Source organism: Cucumis melo, chromosome 9 (genome assembly GCF_025177605.1).
Source record: "Cucumis melo cultivar AY chromosome 9, USDA_Cmelo_AY_1.0, whole genome shotgun sequence".
Taxonomy (NCBI): domain Eukaryota; kingdom Viridiplantae; phylum Streptophyta; class Magnoliopsida; order Cucurbitales; family Cucurbitaceae; genus Cucumis; species Cucumis melo.
In genome coordinates, this window is record NC_066865.1 from 7,777,819 (window position 1) to 7,797,648 (window position 19,830).

General features: G+C 32.7%; 1 long non-coding RNA gene across 12 annotated transcripts; it reads right to left on the reverse strand.

Annotated features, from left to right (window-relative positions):
• Nucleotides 1-10,914: 10,914 nt before the first annotated feature.
• LOC127151012 (uncharacterized) lies at nt 10,915-18,945 on the reverse strand. 12 transcript variants are annotated; one of them, XR_007823676.1, is made up of 8 exons: nt 14,619-18,869; nt 13,234-13,329; nt 13,040-13,129; nt 12,486-12,560; nt 12,260-12,354; nt 12,037-12,078; nt 11,302-11,411; nt 10,915-11,125 (listed from the first exon to the last, which is right to left on the reverse strand). It is a non-coding gene; the product is annotated as an uncharacterized LOC127151012 (long non-coding RNA). The 12 variants fall into 12 exon arrangements; XR_007823678.1 differs by having other exon boundaries at nt 12,260-12,560; nt 13,040-13,121; XR_007823674.1 differs by having other exon boundaries at nt 12,260-12,560.
• Nucleotides 18,946-19,830: the final 885 nt, after the last annotated feature.

Below are 19,830 nucleotides of genomic sequence, written 5' to 3' on the forward strand. Positions count from 1 at the left end.
TTAGTTATCTTAATTTCTATTTAAATATGATTTTGTTGGACGTTAATTTTAGTTATTTGAACGAGAATTATTTGGTTTTGTAGAAATTAGAATTAATTAAATATTTATTGTTTGTTTTTGCAGTGCTAAAGAAATCAAAAATTCTTTTTCTACTTTCTATTTGTCTGTCAGTTTTGAGTTTGGTTTCAATTTACTCTATACATTTCAAAATATTAAGATTTAAGTTTTGTTTCAATTCGATTTTCAAAATTTATGATTTTAATCGTGTTTTTTTCACTAAAAGGCAAATGTTTATCTCTGAATGCCTATATAATTAGAATAAAAGAATTAAAAGTATTAATATGTTTTCTAGATTCAAAATCTAGGAACGAAAAAATTTTTCTAGAAAAAAATAAAAAAAATAAATTTTATAAATTATTGTTTGAAAATGTCACTAAAATGAAAAATCAAAGATGAGTGAGAGATGATATTGTCAATCAAATTTGGCAACATTTGAAGGATAGATACAATTTTATGTTTATGTTATTATTTTTATTTTCGGAACTTCTTTGTAATAAATGAATAAACTTTTGATAATTTTATTTTTTATGTTTAATGGATGACATATATTTTTGTTTAATATTTAATTGAATTAGATGTGAATAAAAATAAAAAACAAATCTCGAAGAAAATCAGGAAACAATAAATGATTATCTAACACATTTTTTGTTTCTGTTTCTTTTTTTCAAGAAACAAGAAACATACATTCCTGTTTTTTGTTCTAGAAAAAGAAGAAACATGGAACCGGAAACAAGAAACAAAAAACAAGAAACATGGAACAAGAACGTTACTAAACGGATCCTAAACGACACTAAAGAAAAGAATATATAAAAATAATATTTCCAAAAAATATTCTAATTATGGCAATACCCTCTTTCAAATTCTGCCAGAATCCCAAACTTGAGTTTGCTAAGAAAATGTCTTAATCAAATATGTAAATCTAGGATAGAATCAGAAATCCATAAAAAACAAAAACACAAAGAAAAACTTATGGGATAGAAACATAGATACTCATATAGAGATCTATAACAAAACCTATGAAGAACAAAATAAGAACTTCAGGGCAAGAAGAAAGATTCTCTAAATCATTATAAAGACCCATATTTTTTTTTTCTTTCAGAACCAGGTTAAACCAAAATTGAACAACTAGACTAGATTAATTGAATTGAACCAAAAATAGGTTAATTGAATTGAAAGAACTTTCCTAAGTGAATCGAACTAGACCTACTTCGGAAACTGAACAAATCCTTTCTAAAAAGGTTTCTTCATGAAACCCTCCATTTGGTAGACACCCACGACGAAGATGAAGTATGAGTGGATTTGAGCACAAGAGAAAGCGACGCGGAAGTAAATTTGAGGGGAGGTGGAGTGCAATAGTGAAGTTTGACAGGGGTGGCTAGGTTATGACAGCTCGATCTGGAATAGATGGACTTGTGCGCAAACTGAGACAGTTTTAATTGAACAGAGATGGGTTGATAGCAGACGACGGATCTGGATCTGGTTTGGAGTAGACGAGATGGGACAATTTCGGAGCAAACGCGAACAAATAGATCTGGAGGTGGACGCTCGAACTGTCGAAAAATTGGACAAAGATCTGAAATGGAGTGGTGACGGATCTTAGACGAAGAATAGAGATGAACAAAGAAACGACGAGCAGAGGTGGATCAAACGATCGGGATCGAAAGTGAGATGCAAGTAACGTTGGTGAGCTTTACGACGAGGAGGTCAAATTCGTGCATGAACCTTCGTTCGATGGACGGGATTGATGCACGAATTAAACAGAGAGACTGATCTGGATCAAGACAAAGCAGATGATGTCTTCTCCGGCGAGCTTCGCGATAGAGAAGCAGCAGCGATGACTTGAGCATTGCCGAAACGTAGTGAACTTTAGGTGTTGGGAATGGTGGAAGTTTCTGGGTTGTTTGCGGCAGATGGCAGGTGAAATAAACAAGGTGTGGAACTGGGAATGGTGGAGGTTTGCAGTAGTCAGAGTAAGGAAAAAAATAACTCTATATTTTCTTGATAATAACAAAAAATTATCGTCCTAAAGACTATAAGGGTGTGTTTAAGGGAGGGAAAGAGTTATGGAAAAAAATTATGATAATCCTTGGATTATGATAATCTTAAAATTATGATAATCCTAGTGTTATGATAATATGTGTTTGGGGAAAGCGTTATTATTGGTAGTGTTATGATAGTATGTGTTTTGAAACATTTTTCTGACGTACCCTGTGAGTAACAAAATATTTGTTTTTTAAATTGTTATCATGAGTCCCATTTAATAATTTTTTTCTTCTCTAATGTTCTGTTGTGCAAAATTAAAATATTAATCTGTAATTCCGTTTGCGCATTTCAACAAATTATTTCTACGTGTACGCAATTGAGAAATAGTCTTTCAATAAAACTTCAATGAAAATAGTAGATTCATACGATAGTACAATAATATGATACCATTACATAAGAAAACGAAATGAAAATACAGACCATAAAGCTTGAACATAAATAGAAGTTCGTAAGATAATAAGACAAAACACGTAATAAGAAGAACATATAGTCGAAGTCAGAAAAGCCACTGATACAAATACAACAAATAAACTGGTCATCGGTTTTCTTCAAGAATGATGTTACAGTACAGGTACTTCATACTGTCAGGAATGTCAAGGAAAGCTTTCATGTCGTCCACGCTATGCATCAGTATACGCATTAAGCGACACCTATCCATCAATGTCAGCTCAGAGATGACCTCCAATTGTCGGACGACCTATTGACGTGTTTGGCTTGCGTCTTGACGTTGTAAGATAGGCCATTTAGTGATGCAGTTAAGTTGTTCGTTTTTGTACTCAATCACAGTGCGAAATACTTCCCCATTGTATAAGGTCTGTCCTCCACATTTCCGCTTAGACCCGCTCGAAACATACCTACCCTCACTTACCTGGGCGATTCTTGTTCCCATCAATTCATTAGATGACATGTTCAATCCCTGACTGTACATTGGCTGGAAGTCCATATTCGACACAACGTCAGCGGTAAATGCCTTGTACCTAGCAGGATCGTTTGACCTAACTCCAAAAAAGTCTCGATTCGGTCTCCCGTTGCACGATCTTTGTAAAACACGTACGACAGTTCGTCATAGTGGGGAAACGACTTATTAAGGAGGTCCTTGGCCACAGGATGACTCTGTACAAGTACAATAATAAATGGTTAATCCTTTTTTAAAATATAGTACAATAATTATTGAAATGAATAATAACGCACCTTGACCCAATCGTCAAACACTTCATTTTGTGCGACAATGCACTTTTGTTCATCGTTCCACCCAAACCCACTGCAGGTCGGCCACGCATCTTCGCTAGCGCATGGAACATTCTCTTCAACAATTTTATTCAACTATCATCATTGAAGCATGGACGTTATGACCTGGGATCTTGAAGGCCATCATTCTCGCCAGTTGATTTAGGTACCCGAGGCAAAAGGTCCCATTATCGGACCTCCACCCACCAGCATTTACTAACCCGACAAGGTCTGCTTCTTCCTCTTTCGTCCAACTATGCTTAGGTAGTCTCAATGTACTTTCCATGCTATACATCAAACGCAAACATATTATTGTTATTAATTTTCCCACAATTACAATACAAATACATAGTACATTCATCTCCTACTCAAAAACAGTTTGTCATTAATTTACTTGCGTAATCAATACAGTCGAAAAAAATATATTCCAAAATCTATGACAAAATAAGACCCAGTGCAATCACTACTTAAGTATGAAAATCAACGCTGAATATTCAATTGTTCTACTGGTTATGCAACTCTCAATCACTAAACGTTTCTTCTGCAAGCTCGACCCTTCACTGACTCCACTCATTAGAGGTCTCTATTTAATGTATGTCATCGCCGACAGTAGTCGCGTGGGTGGAATCAACCTTATCTATGTCGTCTGCTATATCATAGTTTGTCATCTCCCTATTGATAAGATTGTGGAGCAGACAACATGCGAGTATTGTGCGACATTGGACTTCTATAGGGTAGTATGACTTTTCTCGCAGTATCACCCATCGAGTCTTTAAGACACCGAAGGCTCTTTCGATTACATTACGCGCAGAAAAATGCTTCATATTGAAGAACTATTTTGACGTTAAAGGTGCATTTTCAACACCACACTATTCATGCAAGTAGTAGCGTTTTCCTCTTTAAGGTGCCAGGAAACCCTCTGCATTTGGTTACCCGACATCAACCAGGTAGTAATAGCCTGTGATCACATGGCAAGATTAAAATACCACAGCTGTTAATTGCTAAATTGTATTTATACGTACAGTGTCATAGGTAGTTACCCTTGGGCACCTTCAGGCCATTAGGTCTTGAAATGGCATCATGAAGGATGCGTGAGTTCGCAACTGATCCTTCCCAACTGGCAAGTACGTAAATAAAATCTCCTTTCGTGTCAGTCACACTAAGGACATTTGTGGCCACCTCCCCCTTACATGTTCTATTCCTAGGCCGCTCACTTTCTGGAATGTTGACTTTGATATACGTGCCATCTAATGCACCAAAACAATTATGCAATGCATAACTAATGATCAAGGACAAGATCTTAAGTCGAATGGTTAGAAGTACGTAGTTTGAGAAAACGACGAACCTCAAACCACCTCCATCTTTAGTTTGTGGAACTACTCGATACTGGTTGTGATTTTTTTAAGAGCTCGTCATGCAGTCAAATTACTCCCAACAACACCATGTTAAAATGGTGGGAAATTGTCTCACCCGACCACATGAACTCCTATTGAATGACACGATTTTTCACGTCATGTACGAGTATGCGGAGGAACATTGTGACCATCTCCTCAACATCAATGACTTTCGTCGACATTAGTCTAGTAATGGTCCTAAGTAGGTGACACAGAATGGCGAAACATCTTCGGTCCATTCTCGTACTTTACTGACACACTAGGTCTGATGCATGAATCATGCGAAAATAGGCTAACTGTTTAATCCTATACCTAGTGTCTGGTAGGATGTGGGGTATTATCTTTGTGTCGTTATGTAACAACTCCAACATTAGTAGTAACTAACGGTTGGGATGTTATGAACGCATTGAGTAGAGATGCAAACTCGTGTTCGTCCATTATATATCAAAGATCGACATCCTATTGGAAAAGAACCTTAACAACACGTTAAAAACGACTAAGGTTAACCTAATCACATACTATGAATTTGGGTTACGTTTAGAGATTCTTGAAATATGTTGAAATGTAGTTTTAAATTGAAAAAATATTCAAAGCCTCATCGCAACTATTTGATTAAAAAAATAAAAATTTACCATGTTTTCCAAATGTCCACATTTTTTCTAAAAACGAATTAGTTTTTTTTTTTTTTTTTTTTTTTTAGAAAGTGTAATATATTTTGAGATACACTTTATACCGAAAAATGTATGGCACATTCTAGTAATTAATCCATACTTTTAGGAAAAAGAATAGTAGATGTAGTATGTTTTTACACATTTTTTCTTATAATTGTAGTCAAAATTGAGTGAGAATTTTTTTTTATGTTATTTTTATTTATAGTTTTAAGTAAATACAAATGCACTCAACTTATGAAAAAGTAAAAAGAGTTATGGATTTCATTGGGTGGAAAAGAAATAAACGTATGAAGTAAATCAAAATTCAAGAATAAAATTGAAAAATAATTTAAAATTATATTTAAGTTTAAGAAAATCCATAATTTTAAAACAGGCTTAAATTTTAGCAAAATTAATTCCAAATGAGTGAAAGTTACAATGATTCTCTAAAACGACTACATTGAATTTCCTATGTGTATATTTTATTATATTTACGTTGCTGAAATTCGTTATTCGTAAGATACAAGAACATGTAAATGAAGTGTGATTTATATATTGGAAAAAAATAAAGACACCACAAGAAGTTGGAGAAATACAGTTGTGTATATATATATTCCTTAATCACTTTTTTAAATCACTATAACACAGTATGAACATCAAAAAAGTATATTTATTTATATATTTTTAAAAATCTAAAAACAACTACTTGTAAAAAAGATTTTTTTCGACGACCAATAATAACGAAGTAACAAAGTGGTAGTTGGTCACAAATTTTATGACAATATGCAAAGCAAGCAATGAATCAAACAATGTTTCCATAATGTTACAAAATGAAGGCAATAAGCAAATGTCTCTTACATGACAGAACAAATCATTAAAAATTATGAACAAAATAAAGGGAATTATTATAGCATTCCATTAACAAAATGTGAATAGACGGAACTTGAAAAAGTACATAGTTATAACCATAGTACCTCGTAAATGAATTGTTAAACTGCTTACTACTAGAAAAAAGACCTACAATGACAGTTAAATGCTGTCATAGAAAGATTTCATGACAGCTATTTGCAGTTATTGATGCGGCTGTCATGGAAAGTATTTTATGACAGTTCTACAAAACTGTCACGAAATATGTTTTTCATGACAGAGGATAAATGTCACGAATTACTTATTATATGACAGATTTTAACTGTCATTATTTAGATTTTATGACAGATAATAACTGTCATTACTTATATTCATAATAGATAATAACTGTCATTGTTATATTTTATGAAAGAGAATAAGTGTCATTATTAATCTTGTTTGACAGATATTAAATGTCATTATTTATCATTTATGACACTTATTAACTGTCATCATTTCTCCTACCATGACTTTAATTAACTGTCAAAAAAACATTTTCGATGATAGTTTTTTTTTAGATTCAAATGTCATAATTGTATTTTCAGTCCCTGTTTTTCTTGCTGCCCTGCCATTACACAGACCAATACAATCACAAAGTACTATGCAACACACCCATATGGAAATAAAAGATGAATGCTTTAATATATATATATATATACACTTTAATATATGTAAAATTGTTTGTAAAGTGTTTCTACAATGAAGGAATGAACATACATATTTTGGTACCAACAAGCTATTTAAATAAGTACATTTGAACTAAAATTTTGCTACAAAACCTACAAAAAGAGGTATAAATCAATCAATTGCCGCAAATATGGCTTCACTGCTCCAATGAATTTTTGCAAAACCTAGTAAGAAAACAAAATGAAAATTTAAAGTATGACTCTACACATCAAGATAAGAATATAAGAAAGGTTTACATTCATTTCATTTAACTGTAGCACATTCACATACACAACACATTCATATACACAACACATTCATATACACAGCATATTCACTTCAACAACACAGCACATTCACATACACAAAACATACACAACACAACACATTCACATACACACCACCAGTCAGGAGGACATATTGCTACTGTACCATGAACTCCTGCACGGACATATAAGAGAAAACACCTTAAAAGCATAAAAATATCTATAATCTGAACCAAAATATTTTAAAAGACGATACTAAAACTCACAAGAACCGAAGTTTGGAATAATATGTAACAAGAAACAAACCAAAGTTTGGAAGTGATCCACACAGAGCATGATTCTTGTTGATCCTCTGGAATATTAATTCAAAATTTAAATCCATTCAATATGAAATTTGTAAAAAAACTTGAAATCGCAATGATAACAACAGTTTCCTGATCTTTACGACAAATAAGAGACTTTGTGTCAGAATAAATTAAAGTCTTACAATTGAGTGAGTAAACTAAGTAGGAAATACTCACACTCTTCAAGATTCATTCAGAACATCATCTACAAATCCAAGCAATGTCATGAAGCAAATAGATGCGAAGGTTGCATTGTATTCAACAAGCCACATAAAATTTAAGGAATTATTATATCAAAATAAGTCAATAAAAAACTAGAAGAACCTATGCTTTCCTTCAGGAATACATGAAAGAATGTACTATGACATAAAAAAAAAAAAAAAAAACAACAACAACCCAACAAATGAAACTCAAAGAAGCCACAAAAAGTTTGATGAGAAGTGTCAAAATGTTTAAACATCATTCCTTAAGACTTACAAGTCTTAATCTAAGTAAGCATCTTGGTCACTGCCCCAAATTCAAATCCATAAGCAATGCTTAATTTTTTAAAACAAAAGGGAAATCAATGAACTAAATAAATGTAACAACATAAAATTTTAGTGGCAGTCAACAAGAAAACTACCCACAAAACTATGTACCCCCCCCCCCACCCTCCCTCACACACACTTTAAATTCAAACTTAAATTTGCTCCTCAATATTAGTAATCTCTTGGAACGACTCTCTGTATGTCAATGAAACATAACAATGTAAAACTTAAACAAATAAAAACAAACTAAACTTACGAAAATAAATAAATTCAACAAGACAATGAAACTCATAAACTAAATTAATCTCAATAATGCCCAAAAGCCAAAGCTTATTACATCTAATATTAGGCAAACAGTAGAAACAACTATGGAGGGGTTGGGCAATTTATGGAGATTTCAGGAGAACGTGGAGGATTTGAAACAAAAACTCTCACAGACAACTTTTGAACTTGAGTTACTAAAAATGGAAACAAATGAAGAAAGTATTAAGAACAAAGAGAAAGTGAAGAGCTTACTTCTTCTACTGCAGGTAGCATAAGAAGAAAGAGATCAACTGCAGAAACTGATGAACAAGATTATGCCAACTTTAATTAACTTCATCGGCCATCATGCTAATCAATCTCAACTTCAATTGTTTTTCCTCACAGCAGAAAAATATGACAAGAAACAGTGACAACAAACTTTAACTTCTTACATTATTATCTAAATATAATAACTAGTATTCAATATATATATATATATATATATATATATATATATATATATATATATATATATAAAGAAAGCTGATTACATAAAACACACTAAAATGATATAACATTCTACCATAGTTTTACTTTGCATCAACATCATGAATAGGTTTAACTCACAGTTATGGAAGATGCCTTATATACTGACCTAAATCTAAACCTTAGCTAGTTTCTTCAAAAACTCAAGAAAAGATCAAGATTTGGTGTTCAATATATTGCCCTCAATTGAGAAGGTAATGAACTATTTTAACATTCTACATCAAAGAATCTTCTCTTAAAAACATTCTACATCAAAGTAAATCAACAGTAAGCTGTGTGCAGCTCAAGCAGACTTTTGACTTGTGAGTCCTAGACACATGGACACTCTAAAGCCTAGTCAACTAGATCCTCACCACATAGTAAAAGAAACCCAAAATGATCGGAACCGATTGGGTTCTTAATATTAAATGCATGTATGACGTAAAGATAAGTACAGTACAATTCAAAACCTTTCTCAAAATCAGTTCAATATGGACTAAGCCAACTTAGTCATTCCTAATCGACCATCCAGTAAAACTAGAATGCAAGAAGTGGCTATAACTACTCTTACAAAAATCATATTTACAAATAACACATCAAATGGGCACTACATATCTTAAGTCTATACTTATTCAATGCAGAAAGCAAAATTTTAGTTAGAGCTTGCATCATTAGTTAGTAGAATATAATACACAAGCCAGCTGAATATAATAGTGATTGCAGTTCTAAGGAACTAAACTAAGAGAGAATAAAAGTCACTAAAATTACCTGTTCAAGAGAGTAGCATCTTTCTTAATGAAGTCATAACATTGAAGAAGCATATTCTCAGAGAAATCAAGAGCGTTTACACTTGAGAAGGACCAAGATATTGCAAATTTTCTGGAAAAAAAACCACTACCACAGCTTGCATCCACTAAAAGACCACCTTCAACATATTTAAAATACTCCAAGGCCATTTTAAACTGCAATGGTGTATAGTCGTTAAGAAAAGGTATCAACTTATAGTCACTTTGTCTAACGAGGTAAATTATGTAACATTGCAATTAGACTTGTTTTTCTCACAAATAATCTTTTATGTAATTTTGTTGCTTTGAAGAATAGTTTTGGGATTAAAAATGTGTTTAGTTGTTCTCAAAAATAGATTAATGGAAATAAACAAGAATAAAATACAAGAAAGACGATTTTCAAAGGTTCTAGCAAACAAATATTCACTAAACTGGTTTCAAAGGTTCTAGCAAACAATATGTTGTTGTTCTGTTGTGGAGCCCAAATATGGAACACCTTCCAATGCCAGAGCCTGAAATTTTTCTGCATAAGGAAGAAAGCAAATACTTGAAAATAAATCCAATAAACAAGTTAGACTAAAAATTTAGCACAGTAAAAAGTAAATGACCACTTACCAAACAAAGGCAAATGTCATCCTGAAATATTACCCTCTAATACAAAACAACCCGAAGTAATTTGCAGCTCCTAGAGGCAAATGCATCTTCAAATATCACTTACTAAACAACTCGCACTAATAGAAAAATGGCGTATGATGACAGTTAAATGTTGTCACTAAAAGCTTTCGTGACAATTTTTTTGCAGTCATTGATGCGACAGTCATGGAAAGTATTTTATGACAGTTCTCCAAACTGTCACGAAATGTGGTTTTTCATGACATAGAATAAATGTCACAAATTCAATATCTTATGACAAATTATAACTTTCATTATTTATTTTCGATGACAGTTAATAGCTATCATTGTTTATATTTTATGACATCGAATAACTGTCATTGTTTACATTTTATGACAGCGAATAACTGTCATTGTTAATATTGTATGACAAATATTAAATGTCGTTATTTATCTTTTATGACATTTATTAACTGTCATCATTTCACTTTCCATGATATTAATTAACTGTCAATAAAAAATTTTCGATGACAACTTTTTTTTACATTTAAATGTCATAATTTTCTTTTTAGTCACCGTTTTTCTTGCACTATTTTTTTTATTGAATCTTGTTTTTCATGTTGCCCTGCTATTACACATACCATTACACAAACCAATACAATCACATACGGAAAGAAACGGTGAACGCTTTAATATAAAGAAACATACATTTTATAGTATTGTTTTAAGTGTTGGTACATATATGGTTTGTTATAAACAAACTATTTAAATAACTACATTTAAACTAGAAATTTTCCTACCAAACCTACAAAAATGCCTATACATTAATGAATTGTCGCAAATATGGCTCCCCTGCTCCAATGGATTCTGGCAAAACCTAGTAAGAAAATAAAAGGGAACAAAATTGATTCAACAATACAACACACAAACTCAGCTAAATGAAGTACAAAACAAAACATATTATAGAATAGGTAAAACTAAAACAATAAAAATGAACCCTATAGATGGGTTTAGAACCAATAGAGGCAGTCATTGAAATTTCAAGGCACATACCCCAACATCATTTGCAATAGGCCTTCCAAGACAGCTTAGTTCGGATTCAAGTTCTGAAATGGTCTTGTTAATAAGGTTTTAATGACTTAGCACTATCTGCACCACGCCTTCTACAACAAAATAGAATATCAAATTAGAAATCCACTTACCACTCCCATGTACCTAATTTTAGATAACACTTGTCACATTTACCAGCTCAGTAAAAAATAACATCATTTTCATCTTAATAAATCTATAACGCAAAAACAACTTAGATGTCTTTAATTCCTACCAATAAACTATTTTAGCAAAGAGCTCTACAAGCATTTTATCACACCATTATGGCTTTTAACACCCAACAGAACCCACAAAATACCTCATGACATCAATTATGGGCACTTTAAAAAAACTTAAGTGTCTATGTTTCCTATAGATGTCTTTAATTCCTACCAATAAACTATCATAGGATTTGACAGTTTGGTTTGCTATTGCTTGGTAAAAGGCTACTGTCCAGCCTACAAATATGTGTATTCACAACCTGGTTTGCTATTCCAACGTCTACTCGAATATGTAATTTTTCAACCAAAGGTGCGTAATATGTCGAACCATATTCTCTCCCACACACAAGGATATTCCGAAATCAAATGAAAAGAGACAAAAGAACCATGTTATTTGCCATAAGATCGGCCCAGAAATATAAATCATAAATTTTTAAGTATATCATTTTTCATTCACAAACTTTGTAGCTTCACTTACTTGGTAGCTTCACCACTATAGTAGATCAGATTCGTGCAAGACCTAATAAAGACACATAAGTTACACACTTTAAATCAACACTATCAATCGACTGTAATCTATAATCAAGAGTTTTGAACTACAATAGCATACAATAAATATCAAAGAAAATTCACAACTTCACATTGAGAGTGTTGGAACTACAATAGAAACCAATATTAACTCTATGAGAACAAGAACAAACCTCCGTAGGCAAATATATGGGCTTTGCATAATTACAAGCATGTATAGCCGGTAGAGATGAAAATAGAAACCAATATTAAATCTCAACAATCCACCCTATAAGAAGATAAGGCCTTATCCATATTAAAAACTAATGTAATATGAGGAATTAATCCTAAATTGACAAGAAAAACAACACATAAATCAACAAAAAAATGACAAAAATCAAAGATTGGTATAAATCCTACCTTATTTCTTTGTACTCCACTCCTCTTTTAAGTCCTCTACTTCCCTTTTGAATCTCCAACCTTATTTCTTACACACTTGTATTAAGCAAATGAATGAAAAAAAAAAAAGGAACAAAATCAAAGATTACAAAAGCAAAAACTGCGGCAAGAATAACAAGACACTTAAAAAATGTAATAGTTGAAATCATTCAATAAGGGCTCATAACACATATTAGGTGAAATGTCGAATAATTATTTACCCAAAGATTTCCTTTTGAATCCAATTGAGTTAATAGAATTCTGAGTTAAATCTAGGAATGAAGTACTCAACATTAAATTTGTAGATAAAAAATTAAAAAGACAATTCTTTTCCAGAAGATTTTAAAGGAAGAATTATCATGAAAACATGTGGTGATGCCATAATGGTATGGTAAAATGGATAGGAAAGGATGTACGGATGAAGTAAATTTTGTAGTTTTGTAAATAGTAATTGCATAAAATCAATCTCTCATCAAAAGTGTTAGGAATAATTGGCACACTTGATGTAATGTTCACAGAAGTAAGCAAAGTCTCACCCCAGCATAGGCAATCAATCTTGGTAAGGTAGCTAAGTTTCCTGTACCTTTTGCATATACACTTGCATCAATCAACACAAGCCTATCAACCTAAAATAATCTTGTTATATTCGATGGAAGACTCTTTTGGAATGATTTTACATAAGGATATAACTTAAATTTGTAGTCATAAATTCCAACTGGTAGATACATACAGCTTCTGGATAATTGACAACAAAATGAATAGCAACAGCAGCACCAAGACTTGGTCCAACAATTACCATTGGCCTTTTAATATAAGATTTCTAAAGCTATGGTCAGCATAAGGGAAAACTTAATTAGCTTCAACATAACTGGACAAGATATAACTGTGATTGACAATAAAGAATTAGTTAGAAAATAAAAAAGAAGACTTAAAAAGAACAGAATACTAATGATTGATGAAAAAGCTTATAGCAATAATGAAAAAATAAAACAAGTCTATAAGTTATAGCAATAAAGCAAGTTTCAGCATATATTATGATCATACAGAAGGGAACAAAATTGGAATTGAAAGAAATTTTCCCCAAATACAAGAAGGCAACCCTATCCTTAATTTCTAGAACACTCCACACAGTTTGAATTTGAATTCATAACTCTACTGGTTGTTCATCAATAGTTATACTTACGCACTTTATCTCTCAACACTTTCTCCCAAACCAATAAAGGAAACACGGCCATCCTATGGAAAGGTACATACAACATGATGAAATTGTACGTGAATATAGTACAATATCATATAAATTGAAACTGCAAAAGGAATAAAATTTCATAGATTGCAACAGACCCTTTGCCACACGGGTCAAAGAAAAGACACTATTTACACATACACTATCTGCTTTTAATGTCATCCACAATGTTCCCTTGATATATAGAGCATTCGTACATCTTGGACTAATCAAACAAACAAACAATTTGTTAAATTATCGATTGACTAAAAAACTAAAGTTGATAGATGAAGAAGCCGTGAAGAATAATGTACAACCCAGTTTTGTCCTTTGTTTTCAGCAACACCACCATGGCATCTTTGACCTTCAGAAAATTTCCATTTACAACACGATTAACTTCCAAACTTTTACATAAGCTTTATTACATATAAGGGAACAATCACAACTTAGAAACTATAGCTTTAAACAACTAAAATTGCTTTGAAAATTTGCCAAAAACAGTTGGTTCCAATTTACATATTCATGAACATTCAACCAAAAAATCATCCCGCACCAAATAAAATTGTGTGTTCTAAGAATATTCCAATACCAATTGAAAGTTAGATAAACATGCTAGCTAAAGAGAATCAAACTCAAGCATTCTAAATTTCAGAAATTCGAGGATCGAGGATTTAAAAATTGGAGAAAATTAAATTTTGAAACACTTAATAAAAAATCTTCATCTGTTCTTGATGAAATTGTATGGATCAAGTTGTGAACAACCAGAAGAATCTTCAGTACCATCCTTAACAATTAGAACTTACTTGTGGGATAAAATGACCAATTTTATGAGTTTTTTAGAGAAATAAGTTTATGAACCCTTGAAGATTTTCATAAGAAAACAGTAGACTTACCCAATATCTGAAGGCAATAACTTCAACTGGAGTGTTATCAGGATCACATGACCCCAAACTGATGTGCTTCACAGCCTCAATCTGAGCCGCCTCATAATCCTTTCGAGCACTCAGTTCCAAAGCTGGCATTTGACGTTCAAGGGGTGGGGGCCGCAGTTGTGAATATCGGGTGATGGGTGAAGAAAATGGGTGGATGGGTGAAGAGAATGGGTTGTGTAAGTGGGTTTTTTAGAGAGAGATAGAGAGAGAAAGAGAGAAAAGGGCGTTGTCTTCTCCTCTCCACACAAAAAAATCTAAAAAGTGAGAAAATAGTAACAAAACCAACCAAAACATCTGTCCCTCCATTGTTGCTGACGATTTTTGGAGAGGAAAGCCGACGAGGGAGAGCTTTAATCGACAAGGGAGAAGGTTCAGAAGGAGAAGAGGAAGGAGCACGAAATTTGGGATGCTGCAATGTTGTTGTTGTGTCCTAGCCGAGGAAGAAGAAGAGGAAGTAGATGGTGATGGAGCAATAATGAGAGGAGGCACTTTAATTAAAAAAAAAACTCCAATTCACTCTCTCTTCTTTTTTCTTTCTTTTTATGTAATTTAAAATAAATACATATAATTTGAAAATTTATATTTAATGACATTTAAAAACTGTCATAGATTCATGACAGTTAAAAAAACTGTCATAAATTCTTCAAATTCGAAAAATTCCGTCTTTTCCCGCCAAAAACGCGTTTTTTGACATTTTATGGTAGTTATTATTTTCCTCCTTCAATTTGGGATGAAACCAATTGTCATAGTAGGTGGTTTTTCTTGTAGTGTCGAAGTAATCTGCAACTCCTAGAGGCTTGTCACAAAGTTCCTCAAAAGGGAAATACGCACATCCATTTGCTCCCAATGGAACCTAAATGTAGTAAAAATTGCTAAATAACAATATTGGAGAATATAAGTTACTCAAATCATCCTATAATGAATGGTGCTTACTTGCAAACCCTAGGGTCTATGATATTTCAGCATAATAAGTTCAAAATAGCTTGTAATCGTTTGCCATATAACATTTGGGTTTGGAACATACTTTTGCAGATATGATGTATGAGAGACATATAAGATGAAGCATTCAATCCCAAAAATTGTCTCATATAAGTTATACTTATAAGACTTGAAAATGTGTACAAAAGAATATTCTAGATCTCCTGTGAAAGTATGAAAGAAAAATTAAAAACCCTCGATATAACAGCACACCAGTCACCACCATCTTTAACTTTCATGGAATTGCCAATGTACTTTCTTTACTAAGATATTTTCAAATGAAATTAATGAAGAAAAAATTAAGTTCAGAACCAGACCTTCCAACTTCAATGTCAACATTTGTGGAATTGATCGACATAAATGGTGTTAAGTTTAGTGGTTTTTCCCTCTTCTCACCATTACATAATGAGCAAAACCAACTCATGACTTCTGAAACAGACAACACATTGACTCTTCAGCTATCAGTTACCAATCCAAACGTAGTAGAAAACATGGACAATAATGCCAAATTTTCAAAACAAATAGGGAAATAAAGTATAATTCAAAGGAAGAGGTTCAAGTTATTTGTGGGCAAGAAGAGGACATAACAAACTGAAAAAGTTCAGGCTAAAACTTGGAAGAATTGTCTATAATTCTGCCATTAAAGAAGAAAATGGAGTTAGCAGAATCCCAGATCTTCTAATTTCAATTCTCCATGATAATTCAAATGATAAACTAATAGTAAATCACCCTAGAAATGACCAATTAAGAAAATAACATTTCTCTTAGTCCTAAAGTAACTATCAAAATCAACCCATCTGTTGTAACAAAAAGAGAAACAAGTCTAAACAGAAGAACATGAGAAGATATTCAAAAAGTGAGCAGCATCCCAGATTAGTAGCTTCATCCAAGAATAGCAAAAACCAAAAAGCAAAAAATGGGTCAGTAAATATCAGATAACCCAAACCTTGTTTTACATTTCCACAAGATCTCAGCAGCTAAAGGGATTAGAAAAACTTACAGATACAATACCATGAGTGTAAGAACCGACGAGGGAGAGCTTGAATTGACAAGGGAGAGAGGTTCAGAGGGAGAACAGGAAGGAGCAAGAAAATTGGCTGCATTGTTGTTGTTGTGCCTTAGCGGAGGAAGAAGAAGAGGAAGAAGATGGTGACGAAGCAATCGACGAGAGAACAAGAGCGGGTGCTTTAACGAAAAAGAAACTTCAATTCCCTCTCTCTTCTTTTTCTTTCTTTTTATGTAATTTAAAATAAATATTTATAATTTGATTATTTATATTATTGACATTTAAAAATTGTCATAGATTCATAACACTTAAAAACTGTCATAAATTCTTCAAATCCAAAAAATTCCATATTTTCCCTCCAAAAATGCGGTTTTTAACATTTGATGACATTTATTTCTTCCCTCCTTACAATTTTGGATGGATTCAACTGTCATAATGGTCCCTTTTTTTGTAGTGTGCTACAACCTAAATTAAGAAACCAAAGATTACAAAACATATCTAATATGAAACAAATGATTACAAAACATATCTAAGCTGGTCGTTATAGATTACATAATGGGAAAAATAAAGAAAAGTTATGAGAACATGCCTTAACCGAACTTTGCCCTTACAAATCCATACAACGGTATAATAAAATACAGAAGCATTAGTAAATAATGTAAGGGAAAGGAAGTAGCCTCAAAGTTAAGAAATTCACGCAAAGTCATTCAAGAAGAATTTTGTTGCGGTAGAATTTTGTGTGGTGGACATAACGACATCATAAGTAAATACAAAGCAAGCAATGGCAAAAAGCGTGTGTATAAAGTTTTTTTCAACAGTTTTCATGCTTTAAAACTACAATAGATGGATGAACCATAGGGACAACACAGACAGATAAAGAACTTGAAATAATAGTAACTAATAATTCAAGCTAACATTATAATGAAGCAATGGAATGGAATAGAAACTAGAGGCCATATATATAGTCAAGGAAAAATGGTAATAAATAGGATACCAAAGCATGAAAGAACCAACAAGTATCCTAGAAAATAGGGGATATGGCAATTGAATGTGACAATGGAAAATGATAATCAAACTTGAAGACCTAAACTAAAGAAATTAGGAAATTAGGTATGCAAAACTATAGCAGCATATGTACACAGTAAACAACAGACATGATAATATTGACACAAGCAGAGATGGGCAGTGGAATTGACAAAGTTATGAAGAACCAACAAGCAGTGAGCAAATCAGATTGGAACAATAAGAAAGAAAGGCAGTGAAACCAATTGATTCGATCGCAAACCATACATTAGATTAGGACAACATAGATAACTTGGGGGGTGTTGAAATAGAAAGGAACTCATTGATGAAGCATAGAACTTGTTGAAAACATAATATAAAACATTTCATATGCAAACTAGTATCATACAATGAAAAAAAGTAACAAAGCAAATTAAAAAACAATAGGCTCGAAACAAGATCGAATGGAATGCAGATGGAAAAAATTGCAGCCACAACAAATAATACCAAAATGGAAGGCATACATGTGGATGGAAAAAGATTAAAGTGGTCGGGGGGGATTCAAACACAAATGCATTTCATTGAAAGGAAAAAGAAAACAAAATTGAATACAATATAGAACGAAGCAAGAAAAGGAGTTGAGCAAAAAAATGTATGTCAAAAAACCAAAAACAACCAAGCAAAAATTTTGATGATGTGAAAAAGGAATCAGAGAGTGCCCACCAACAACGAACTCATCATGGGCTACACAAACCTTCGATGTTGACCGAAAACCCCTACCGTGCTCTGCTGAGGCCCTACTCGTCTTTCGTTCAACTTGGTGTAGCATTTGTCACTTGATGTGGCTTTGGGTCAAAACGAAAGTGACGCAAAGTCCAAATTGGAGCGGCAAGGCTATATCCAAGCGACAAGGCTACATTGGTGTACCAACTGTTACAGTAAAATCGTGAATGGAAAGATAGAGAGGAAGGCGGGAAGTTTCTGAGGCAACACGCATAAGCGACAACCGGTCATAAAACCAATCAGGGAGTGAAAGAGAACCATTTCGAGGGGGAAACAAAAATAGAGCCGAAAATGAGGAATAATACAAAGAAAAGAGAAGGAAAATCGAACAGATTACAGAGGAATAGAGGAGGATTACGACCGGATTTCACTAGGGTTGAGGAGGGTTATACGAAGGGTTATAGAGGATGACGATAGAGATACAAGAAGGGCTATGGGGATTAGCATAACCCTAATTCTCATTTATGCAAAACTTAGGCCCAAACGGGGATTGGGCTTTAGTCCAATCCTAACTCCCAATTATCCTTACCCCAAATATAGCCTAAGAATAATATTTCACAAAAAAAATATTCTAATAATATCCTAATTATGGAAATAGCAATTAACAGAGTTGGAAAAGAAACAATAGAAAATTTGATTCGGGAATAAAAGTTGCAACATTCATCTAATTAAGTATTGAGTTGTACAGGTGTAAATGAGTTAGGTTGGATTGGGTTAGGGAGATTTTTTGGATCAACCCGAATAATCCAACTAAGATCTTCAAACCAACCCGATCCGAATTTTGACGGTTGGGTTGGGTTGTTGGATTATTTATTTATTTACTTATTTTTAAATATAGTATTTATTATAACTTAACATATTTAAATTTGTCTACAACACATTTTAATAATTAAAATTTCATAAAACTCAAATGTTAAATATCAAAATTTAATATATTTATTACAAACTAAAAAAAACATAATATTTATAAGTTGTAATATATATTTTAGCAATATTAAAAATTCGGGTTGAGTTGGGTCAACCCAAATTTTAAAAGATGTAACCTGAATCCAACCCAACCCAAAAAAAACATAAAAAATTTTAACCAACTCAACTCTTAGAATTTAGATTGGGTAGTTCTGGTTGTTCGGATTATTTGATCATCCCTGTACAATTAAATTTGATCAGTTGAAACTTTAAGTTGAATTTGATATAACATGAGAAGCTCATGAGTAAAATTTGCATCCTCCACCCGTTCCATTTTATTCCAATGTATGTTGAAACTTTTACTGTGAAGTCCCCCTTGAAGCTTTTGTTCCACAAAGGAAGCTGGATTATTCTTAAATTCTACTAATAAGCTTAACTTAATGAAACTTCTTTCCATTGTAAATTGCACAAGAGAGTATTCATTTTTTATATTTTTCT